General features: G+C 45.5%; 1 protein-coding gene across 1 annotated transcript in view; it reads left to right on the top strand.

The window, feature by feature from the left end:
• DPT (dermatopontin) overlaps positions 1 to 10,538 on the top strand; it is a 28,762-nt gene that overhangs the window by 961 nt on the left and 17,263 nt on the right. The gene's annotated exons all lie outside the window — the stretch shown is intronic.

The raw sequence follows: 10,538 nt of genomic DNA, 5'->3' as shown, positions 1-10,538 counted from the left end.
GACTGTTCCAGCCCCAGTACTTGGTCAGGAGCCCATCCCAGTACTACTAACTGCTAGGCAGGTTATTCATCCAGCCTGGATGGGGGTGGGGGGGGGAGGGGAGGCCCCAGAACCCTGGGGGGGTGGGGAGGGGGAGGTGAGCCCTGAGGGAGGCAGGTCCAGGTAGAAGGCAGCCCAGCGGGGAAGCTGCTGTAGAGCAGGACTCTGTGACGGTTCCAGCGGGCATGTGGCATAGAGGGGTTGGAGTGCTCAAACTCTGGGGGATCACTCAATCAACTGACAGAACCATGAAGAACCATGAAGAACCATGAAGAAAGACCAAGAACAAAAGACTGACCTGTGGAGGAGCCAGGCAAGAGAAGGGACCTCTGAGTAGTAATAAGAACTGCCATTTATTGAGTGCTTACACTGAGCTAGCACCATGCTGAGTGCTTTATATGGATTACCTCATTCATGCTTAGAACAAATCTATAAGTCATTTTATAGGTAGACAAACTATGGTCTAGAGACCCAAATGTTTCCTCAGCCAAAAAGTTGTAGAGCCAGGATTTGGGTCTAGTGAGTCTTAACTCCAAAGCGCATGTGCATGGTCACAGTGATGAGCTACTTGAGAGTCTGCTCCCCCCACCCAGAGTGGGCTCTCAGCACAGCCAGCAGCCAGGACTGGACTCAAGGCAGGTCTTTGTCCTGGGAGGGTGGGACCTGCAAGGTTAGAGCACAAGCCCAGCTTGGTAACCATGACTGAGGAGGGGCTCAGCCAGCCTGTGGAAGGAATGGGGAGAGGGTCACTCAAGCAGCTGCAGATGGGGCCCTTTATTAGTTCTTCATTGTCCACCCCGCTGTCTCCAGTGAGCAGATTTAATTATCCCAAACTCCTCCTGATAAGTGGCCAACTGAGAGTCAAGCCTCTCCTCAAAGACCAGCAGCAGGTCCCATTGCCGGGCATGGAGCTCAGGGCCAACCTAGTTATACTGCCCACCTAGTCCTTCCATCTGGGTGACTATTATATGGGTGGGTCCCCTTTCTAATCCCCTGTTTTAGAGACATAGTAAAACAGCACTCTGAGATGATTTCTTAACCCCACAGGAAAAGCCCTGGGCTCTGAGTCAGAAGGCTTGGATTTGGATCCTGGTTCTAAGGACCATGTGACCTTGGACCAGTGATTTAACTCTCTAGGTTCCCTCCACATCTGGAAAATGAGTGGTCACACTACATGATCCCAGAAGAATCCACCTCTCCAATACCCCATGCTCTGTTTGGCCCTGAAAATGCACTTGGATTTTTCTTGCATTTTGTTGATCCTTGTGTTTATTCCTGCTAGGCAGAGGAGGCAAATGATGTTTAGTTTTAAACTTGCCAACTTGCATCTGGCTTGTCATTAACTCCCAGACTATTTGAAGAGAGGCAAAAGAGGAAGGGAGTGGACATAACATGGTTTTGTTTGGCCAATGGGAGTCCAGTCCAGTGAGAGGCTGACAGGCAAGATCAGTCTTCCACCTCCTCCTCCACATTTTGGTCTATGCTAAGCCAAATGATTTTCTTTCTCCCTTTCTACCCTGTGCTGCCTCCTACTCTGCTAATAACAGAGTAAAAAATGCATAATCATGAAAAATAGCTCCTTTATGGTAAAACTCAGCTGCCCCAGGACCGATACCAATTACCCCAGAGGCATTCTTTTAGATGATTATTGCTTTGAGTTTAGACTTCGTTGTCAGTGAAAAATCTAAAGGAAAGAATTTGCTAGTAGGCTGAGGGGCAGTTACATCTTCCCATGGGCTGCAAGCTTGTAATCTGCTCTGGGGAAAGAGTTGATGGCTTTGTGCAATTTGGCTGCCTTGTATAACTGAGTCAGCTTGCAGGTTTATTTTAAGAGGGAGGAGGAGTCTAAAATACAGATTTGACCACAATACCTGGGATCTACCAAAGACACTTGCTAATAAGAGCACAGATTTAAAAGATACTCCAACCATGGCTGGGTGGCTCATAACACCGCTGTTTGCTATGGTTTCTCTGTAGAAAACCACCTCTTTGGGTACCAGATTCTGGAGTGTGGATGCTGGCTCCCCAACTAAGGACCACCAGGAGGCTTTTCCTAGGTCCCTAGAGTGGCATTTTGCTTTTTCAGGGCATGGCTCTGTTGTTCCCAGGGACTCTCCTCTAAATTAACATAGCACAAGCTGTAGGACATATTGATCCTGTATGGAACAAGATGAAGCTGGAATATTTTAGTAAGGCTGAGCTGTGCTGAAAAGAGCTTTGGTCTTAGAATCAGGAACCCCTGATTCACAGCTCCTGTTTCTATCATCTGTTGGCCTTGTGGTCCTGTGCTCATTCTGGAAAAAAAGAAAGGTGTGACACCCACTTCACAAAAAGGGTGAAAAGAAAAATGGAAAGGAACTCTATATGTAAAGAGGAACTCTAAATCTAAATGTAAACAAATGCCTGGCACATCCTGGGCGGTCAATAAATGTTTAGAGAATCTGGAATCTGATGAGTCTGAGCTTAGACAAGCCAGCTTTGCATGGAGACTGAATTTAGAGGAACAGCATTGTGGATTGACACCTGCTTTCTTCCCCCACTCCCCTACCTTGGGTTTCAAAGGAGCTCAGGAAGACCTTTTCAAATGACAGCTTCTATTAGAGCTGACAACTTAAATTTATGAATTCATGAAAGACAAGCCATGTGATGGAGAAAAGGCTATGTCAGCATCTACATCAATCTGAACCTGAGAATAGTGGGCAGGAACTAAGTTTTCCATAATCTGATTCTAATGGAGTCCAGGGTCTGTATAGTACAGGGCAATCCCTCTTGCTTTGTGATTCTGAACACTCAGGACACACAGCCCCCACCTCCTCAGAGACTCTTTCTCGGATCACCTTCTCTAAACTTACGTTTCTCACCCTCTACTCCCCAACCTACTTTGTTTTTGTTGTGGTGCACCTGTCGTTAGCCAATTTGTATTTGTATATTGTTTGTCTCCTTCAAAACAAGCTTTGCAAATGTAGGGACTTTGTCTTATTCAATGCTGCATAGAATATTCTCCAGTGCCTAGTATAATGCTTGCACATAGTAGGCCCGCTAAATATGTATGCAAGCCTAAATCAGGCTAGTTAGTGGCTTGGGAAGTCCAAATCCCAGCCAGCATTCCTACCACCCTCAACAAAGAAGCCTGAAGATTTTCCTGCAGGGAAAGCCATTTGGGTTACATTTTTTATTCTCAGTATTCCACTGTCTATAATATAGGGCCCAACTTTACTGTTCACATCTCATTTTGACTGGTTGCAGTTGTGGCCCTGCAGAATGGTCTTTGGAGACTTCCCAAAGTTCTCTAAAACATGCAGAGGACGGCTGACACACTTACCTTAAGATAAATTCTTTATTAGATTTCTACAATCCCCAAACTTTAACATCCCAGTAAGCTTTAAAAAATACAATAGTGAACTCTTTATCTCAAAAGCCACGTGGGCCAAGTGCCACATGGATTCTGGTTTGAATCTTGGAACAGAAAAAGGGCATTAGGGGAAAATGGGTGAAATCCAAATGAAGTCTGGAGTTTAGGGCTGTATTAATTTTAATCCCTTAGTGTTCCTCAAGGCACCGGAGTTCTGAAAGATAAGGTCAAGGGAACAACTCTTCTGTAAATCTACATTTATTTCAAACTAAAAATATATTTGAAAATAAGGATGCAGGCCAGTAAAGTATGTACTGGGAGTTTAAAAGGTAAATAGGAACAGAATCAAAGAAGCCCAGAGCAGGGAGGGGACTGGAGGATAATCCACAGCAGTTTCCTTGCATTGTGTAAGAGAAATAAAGGCCAAGAGGGCAAGCAATACATTCAGCATAGGAGCTATTAACCTTGGGCTATTTATGTGATCCTTTATAGTTCATAAACATTCCCCATTTATGCGGTCTTTTTGCTCATTCGTTCACTACCAAACGCTTATGATCACAAACTTTGCCAGACTCCAGGAACATAAAGACCAATGACATACAGTCTACACCCTTGAGTTACTCATGGTCTATCTAATCTTACTTGAGCTTCACGGTAATACTGGGAGCCAGGCATTACTATTTCCCTGTTTCACAGATGAGAGACTGTAGCTCAGAGCGTTGGGAGACTTGCCGGCTCCGAGCTGCAGAGTAGCAGACAGGGGGCCCAAGCCAGACAGTCTGATGCCACCGAGCTGACGGGGCACTGTTTTTGCCCTTGGATAAAGCCGTAGTGAGTGCTGGGCTGAAGATGATATCCGATCCACGTAAGAATGACTTCTGAAGGCAAGAAGGCAAGTGTGGGAGAAGGGCTCTGGCAGACCCAGGATTCTTGCCAACTTCCCGTCACGGTCGCTCTTCTAAGTACCAGGAATCAACTGTCCAGGGGAAACCTTGAGTTTTGCAAAATTGGCTCTTGGCTGGGCTGGTAAGGATGGCAAAGCTTCACTCCTCCCCTGGGGGTTTGCGTCTGCCTGAGTACTTGTCAGACATACTTTTCCCAATAAATGAGAGATTTCTGTAGACTTAGGATATCTTCTTCTGTGCATCTGTGTGCGTATTTCTTTGAGATATTTTGAAGCAATTGGAGGGATAATGTTTGGAGTCAAACGGGGCAGTTCTTAAAATGCTGCCCCACTACTGCTGATGCAAACCATGCCAACTTTCCAAGACCTCTACAAAAACAACTCCCTAGAATTATTGCGATAAGTAAATCAGATAATATATAGGCATTACTGGCTGTATGTCCTTGGGGAATCACTTAACTCCTCCAAACCTGAGTTTCCTTGTGTGGTGGTGGGGAACTGGTCATACAAGTCATTTCATAAAATTGTTTTGATGATTGAAATAATGAACATAGGAACAGTGCTGAGCATAGTGCCTGGCACATGGAAAGTCCCTGACAAAAGTTACTTATTTTTAGGGGCACCTTGGTGCTCAGTTGGCTAAGGATCCGACTTTGGCTCAGGTTATGATCTCACAGTCTGTGGGTTCGAGCCCTGTGTCACACTCTGTGCTGACAGCTCAGAGCCTGGAGCTTGCTTCAGATTCTGTGTCTCCCTCTCTCTCTTTGCCCCTCCCCAGCTCACTCTCTTTCTCTCTCTTTCAAAAAAAAGAAATAAAAAATAAATACATAAAAAAAGGTTACTTATTTTTAGTCTTATGACTACTCTGTAGAAACTGAAACTCAGTTTCACAGCAAATTTTAAATTTGGAGTTGAAATATAAATTGCTAGCTTACAAAGACCCCTAATGTGTACCATTTTGTTTTAGGAACATGTAATTTGGTTATGATCTATAAATATTTAAGTGTACAATATGAGTGTCTTGAATATTTGTCACATTTTCAGATAGAACTGGAGGTAGTATCAGGTCACTTGGTTAATAAATATTGTGATAATTAATGTTCATGGTCTCCTGTGGTTGAGCCTGAAATCCCCACATGACCTGAAATTGTTCTCAGGTGATAATGGATCTCAGGACACAAATATATCATAGAAGCTCATCTGGATCTTCTCAGGGGCCTTCGGGGTAGCCCTGACTGCTTATATTTTTCCAAAAATAAGGTAGGAGTTTGTATTTTGGAGAGAATTTGTTTTTCTCCCTCTGTCCTGTTCTGTGTCTTTTTATCCAGAAAAGCTGTTCAGCAGACCAGTTATGCTTCCCCATCTGAAAACTGGGTAGACAAGCAGGAAGACATAAAACAAGGAAAGAGAAGACAGCAGAATTCTTACTCAGATGCAGACAGACAGAGAGCAGTGTGGACAGCTCAACATTATTAAAACAGATGGTCCATGTCCTCACCATTGTGGTAGGAGGTCCAGAATTCAGTGGTGCAGTGCTGACTTCCAAAAACTCTGCACTATCACACTTTGCCCCAAAATTGAGGTTGTCTCTGCCCCTTGCCACTTCCCTGTCCCAGTGTCCCCACCCAGTCTCTTATTTTTCTTCTCTCTCTTTAGAGGCAACCTACTTCTTTTCTTCAATATCTGTATTTCTATAAGCTGTGCTTCCCAGCACAGCCCTTTGGAAAGACCAAGTATAGCACCAGGCACAGAGTATTTGTTGAAAGATTTAAGAAACATTCTAAAACTCTGTGAATTCTGTTACAAATTCCTTAGAGCAACTCAAAGGATTATTCTGGGGAAAAGAGAATTAATGGGAATCAAAACTTCACCCTAAAATAATGAATCTCTCTTGATAGAACTTAAGCCCTCATCTAGCTGGGTTGGGAAAGAAGTTTGGGGAGGTGAAGGAGACTGTGTCCCAGTGTCACAGAGTCTCCCCACACAGGGAGCTAGTCCCTGGCTTGGACGATGGGCAAAACTGCTCTTATTCCATGTCTGCTGTGGGTTTGGAGACTGACTAGCACACTTGGAACACCCTGTACATCTGTGGAACTGAGAGGAAAGAGACCAGCATGACCAGCCCACCAATTCCATGTGATTTTGCAAGCTCTTGACCAATATGGCACTGCTTTACTCTCTTCTACAACAGACCCATTGCCACCCTCAACTTGGTAAGAGTTTGGACTTTTTATACTTTGGGACTGAAACTGGAAGGAGAGACTAACTCTACAGAAGAGTTCACCAACAAAACCACATGTGTGCACATCTTCTAGTCCCAGTCTCCATTATTTGGCCTCACCAACATCCCTGGACCCAGTGAAGAACACAAGAAACAGGGAGAGAGCCTGGCCAGAGGATGGACCAGGAGAGTACAGTCTTGGAGGAATTTCTGTGCCCTCTAAGAGCTCTTATACAAAAGCTTTGGCCTCCGAAGAATGTGTTTGGATGCTAGCCTTTCAGTTTCCATCTTGGCCAAGAGTTTTGCAGGCATCCTTTCATTCAGTCCTCACAGGGACTTAGATGAGGTTCCACACAGCCTATGAAGGACAGAAATTGGGTCTGCTGCTTCTTCAACAACAGCTCTTCCCCTGTACCCTGAAATGTCTTTGTTTGACTGCTGCAAATACTGGAGAAGGTTTTCTGTCTTTGCTTTCAAGGTGACGGCCCCGAGATAAACCATTTTCAAAGGCCACCAAGAAGGTCCCTCCCTGAGTATTGTTAGAGCAGGAATAACTAACTGCCTCATAATCTGCCTTCTAGAAAGTTTCATCTTTCTGGTGGAGCAAGGCCAACGATGATCCAGTTTGTGAAACAAAATTAAGCCTCCCGCCTTCACAGCGTTGGTGAGAAGGAAAGGCTGCCTCCTGAAATGGGGAGTAGAAAGTCTCTGAAACAGGGCACTCCGAGGTTCTCAGGGAATCTCTGCTCATGGCTTCCCTGGGGTCCCGTCATAATCCACCCGGAGGCCTGGAGGTTTCTGTCCTTACCCTTTTGCAAGCCCATTCAGGAGCATCGCACAGGTGCTGGGAAGTGGAGCAGAGCCTCTGGAGTGTCTTTTCATCACCAGCCACTTTTTTTTATGTTTATTTATTTGTTTTGCAAGAGAGAGCACATGAGCATGGTGAGGGGCAGAGAGAATCTCAAGAAGGCTCCTTGCTGTTAACACAGAGCCCAATGCAGAGCTCAATCCATGACCCTCGGATCATGACTTGAGCCAAAATCAAGAGCAGGATGCTCAACCAACTGAGCCACACAGACGTCCCTATCACTAACCGCTTTTCAAAACTGAATTTGAATCATTCGAGCCATGCCAGCCCTCACCTGCTCCCCCAGCCCCCTCCCATCAATTACCCCTCTTCTCCCCAGTCTGCTCCATGTTTGTGATCCTGCAGCTTGTGGCCAAATATTTAAGTGAGTCTTTTCAAATAAGGTGCTTTCAGAAAAGATCAAAAGTTACAGGAAGGGAGGGGAGGAATGACCAAATCTCTGTTCAGTTTACGCCCTCAACCTGAGCAGACTTCATTCCTGAGGGAGAAGATGGGTGTGGGGAGATGATCACTCACTCTGGTTCTGGAAACTTCCTGGGGAAGTTCCAGGTCCTTTCTGGGTCTGAGTGATGGGCTTTCCCAAGCCAACTCTGCCTCTGGGATTGAAGACACCTGATCAGTCATAAGTTCATTTGTTCTTCTGTTAGACATCTGCTAGCCCCATTGTGACAGGCACTGTGGAAGAATTCAAACTAAAGATCAAGTCATCTTTTCCATTAAGGATTCTACCTTCTACTGGGGGTGATAAGTGAAACCAAAGTATCTATATGCTACAAAGTGAATGTGTGTCTACAACCAAGATATCCAACCTCCATGAGCTTTGTTTTAAAGAAACAGAAGCTCAGGGAATGCTTTGGAGTCCACCAGCTTTCCTCTGATGGGAGCCTAGGGAGCCAAGGTAGTTTTTGTCGAGCATACTCACAATTGCCAAGTGGACGAAATGAAAGCAGGATGACAATAATAATTTATTAAGCATCAAAAGCATCAATAATAAGTAATTTATTAAGTACCAGAGTTTTATATGCATTGGATTATTTGGTCTTCACAATAATTTAACTAAGTATGTACTGTTATTATGCCCATTTACAAATGAGAAAGCTGAGGCCATTAGAGGGTATGAAGCTGCCCAAGGTGACACAGCCGGGAGTGGTTGGAGCACCCATCCGGCAGCATAGTCCATGCTTTTGACCTTTCTGCTCTACTGATCCCCACATGAGAGTGAAAACGTACCCCAAGAAAAATCCAAATCAGGAAGGAATGATTTCACGGTTTGGTCACATGCACTACCAAACCCCAACGTGTGCTCATTCTGCCAACCTGTGTAGGTAATGGGACAGAAGATAGGAAAGGAGAGCCTTGTGTGTTTATCTACCTTTAACCATATTTTCTTTTGCCCTGGGCCTGTCGTGTCCAAATGATCTTCCTGAGGTAGCCCATGAGGGAGTGACAGGTACACTCGCCAAACGGGATGGTGGGGCCAGCTGCGAGGCTGACCACTGATGGAGAATTCGCAGAACCTGGATTGCCTTCAGAACTGATGACCCATGGGTCAGGCCAGCTTCTCTTGCTGCACTTATTTTTACTAGAGGGAAATTATCACTCTGGGAACACTGTCCCTGCAGTGATCTGAGTGCATAGGACAAACCAAAACAATGGAACAATAGCCACAGGGAAACCACGGCCTGGCTCAGTTCTGAGAAGGAATTTGTCTTAGAGGAAGCCAAAAATTGTAGTGATGGTAAGAAAGAAGATCCCAAAAGCTTTGTTTACAACTTTTAGTGCTTTGTATTGAAAATCTCTCACTCACATTGCTAGAATGAGGATATAATAGACCATCTTGGACTTTCCACTGTCCCAGACCCTGGCAGTCCATTCCAATCATGTGGCTTCCAAAATGCCAGGTGTCTTCCCAAGTGGTACTGCTCCTGATGAGATGTGAGCAATGGTAGAACAAAGAAGGCTAGCGTGTCTAGGGCATTTTAATCTGTCTCCCTGATCTCCTGTAGCTGAGCTCTCTAGGGTCTATAGGAACTTCTTGCAAGTCCCAGGGACAGCAACCCAGGCTAATCTGCACAGATGGCCACACTCCAAGCCCAGGTCTCGTTCCCTCAATGAGGAAGCGTGGGGATAGTTGCCAAAGAGGATCAAGAGTATCAGGGTACACATGTCTGGTGGATGAATGAATATATACATGCTCACTTGAATGAAGGTGTGCATGAATGGATAAATGAATAATAAATGAACCAAAAGGACAGATACCTTCCAATCAGAGCCATGAAATATATTTAATATCTGGTTTCATCAGATCTACAGATCATTTCTAGCAATGATGAAAAATCCCATGAAATGAGTCACCACTGGTGATTTCAGAGTACATGTGTCAGCATGGTCCCTCTCACCTATCAGCACAGAGCATCTATTCTTACCTTCTCTATGATCATTTCTGGAAATTTATCTGTACTTGGAAAGCTGGGCTGTGTTCCAGCAGCTGTCATCCCAGGAGGGACAGACAACCACCGCTCCACTCACCCATGAGACGGATCAGGCTCAATGCCCGGGTGGGTGGGAAATGCAGAGAATCCGAGGGAGCTAAAGACTTATTTTGGAAGGACTTTTGAGTGACCTCCAGCCCCCAGAGTGCAGGACCCCGTGGTGGTTGGGTGGAGACTAGCATCTCCACCATCCAGCAGAGGTGGCAACCTTCAGGCACTGGTGGGATTTGGATGGTGGGAGAAAGGAATTGGAACAAAGGAAGAAATGATCACACAGTCCAAGGCCAATGCTTAGTTAGAGAAGTGCTGTGAAGGGAAGAGGAGCTGATCCCCAGAGCAGCAGCCTAGTGATACGGAAAGTGTAACCACTCCCAGGGACGAAGGGAGGGTCTGTGGACCAGAGAGAAGGGTTACCTTCTGTGAAGGATTAGAACACAGCATCTAAGACAGGGAAAATGCCCTTACAGGGAATTTGAGGAGTTCACTTGCCTGTCACCACCGTGTGGTGGTACCTCCATATGCCAGGACCTACTGTGGCCACTGGGGATAAATCTGCACAAAATCTGCTCTGACCCACAGAGAGCTTACAGTTTAGTGGGTGGCAGAAAGACTCCTGGGTAAGTGGTGACAACCTGGGAGTGTGGTAGCAGCTCCCTACTGGG

Source organism: Suricata suricatta, chromosome 3, assembly GCF_006229205.1.
Source record: "Suricata suricatta isolate VVHF042 chromosome 3, meerkat_22Aug2017_6uvM2_HiC, whole genome shotgun sequence".
NCBI lineage: Eukaryota > Metazoa > Chordata > Mammalia > Carnivora > Herpestidae > Suricata > Suricata suricatta.
Note: the sequence above shows the minus strand (reverse complement) of the source record. Positions and strands in the feature narration are given on the sequence as shown.